This window comes from Octodon degus, unplaced genomic scaffold (assembly GCF_000260255.1).
Source record: "Octodon degus isolate 3935 unplaced genomic scaffold, OctDeg1.0 scaffold00072, whole genome shotgun sequence".
Classification (NCBI taxonomy): Eukaryota; Metazoa; Chordata; class Mammalia; order Rodentia; family Octodontidae; genus Octodon; species Octodon degus.
Genome location: NW_004524648.1, coordinates 2076891 through 2078393, shown reverse-complemented (window position 1 = coordinate 2078393; position 1503 = coordinate 2076891).

Below are 1503 nucleotides of genomic sequence, written 5' to 3'. Positions count from 1 at the left end.
CCCAGCCCATGAATTCAATTTGGCCTTCAGTGCAACAGGTATCTAGCCACCTCATACAGGAAACACTTCAACCTAAAAACAACAGACTGCCTTAAATGAACAGCAGACATTTATATACAATTATCTATTATTTGATAATAAATTCACAAAAAAACATTTCTATAACTTAGCACATATACTTGAAATGAAAGTAGGCTACAATTCATCTGTAATTTAAGTGTTTACTAAGATTTCAAGCCTGGAATACACATGTGTCAACATCTCATTTCAGTCAAATATGGTAAAGCATTTACTAACAGGAAAAAAAAATTTTGTGGGGTATTAGAGGGAAGGGACTACAGTGTGTTCAGGATCTCACTACTAGATTGGACTCATAGTTATCTGCCTGTTCAGAGCCTCCCAAGAACTGGGATTACAGGCATGTGTCACCACACCCTGCCTCTAAGTCATCAGGAAGGCTTTTTCTTTTTTTTGTACCAGGGATTGAATTCAGGACTGCGCTCCTGCCAGGCAGGCGCGCTTATACCACTGAGCTACCTCCCAGCAGAAAAATATTTCAGACATAGGAAAGCTAGAAATTATCTTACAGATATACATCTAAATACACAAAAACCTATTTACCACAACTTTTTTTTAACAATAGCCAAGGCTGGAAAAAACTTGTCGAAAAACAGTAAACTGAACTAGGCATGGTAATACATACTTGTAATTCCAGCATGAGAAGCCGAGGAAAGAAGATGGTGAACTTGAGCCCAGCCTGGGCAACTTGGCAAGATCCAGTCTCAAAAAACAAGGCGTAGGGACATACCCTGGTGGGAAGGCCGTAGGTGCAATTTCCTGTTACCCATGCCCCACGACAAAATAAAGCAAAGATCTATACAGACTGATGCATAAACTCCAGTATCTCTGGAAGAAACTACTTACAACATTGAGTTTTTCTGGGAAGGTAAAATACTGAGAATGGATTTATTTATTCACTGGTTTTGCCACTGATCTTTTCAGTAAAGGCCTACGCCACATTACCATTTTACCAAGGCGGATTATGCTGACAGAGTCAGCCTGAAGTGGTTGTATACCCCAAAATTCCATGGTAGAAAATGATCCATAATTACACCTTGTGTTTAAATACACACATTGTACTTTAATGATTAACATAAATACTGTGTCACTAACTGGTTTGGAAACAGGACATGTAATCAATTGACTCAGATTAGTGTTCTTCACATCCAGATTACAAGCAGTATTTTTTTTCCAAAATATACATCTCTGGGAGACAGACACATGATTTATGGAAGAAAGAGAGAGGATTTTTTTCACATTCAGGCAAACATAATACTGTCAAAGTGTTTGGACTCAAGATTTTATTTTAGAAGTGTAAAGGATGAAGGCGCGGCATATTTGGCATTTTTAATTTAGGTTTGTTTTATTTAAGTTTAATGTTAATTCCATGCTGTGTTTCAGTAAGAACAATACAGATTCTGTATCTGTGGCTCCAGTCAGATA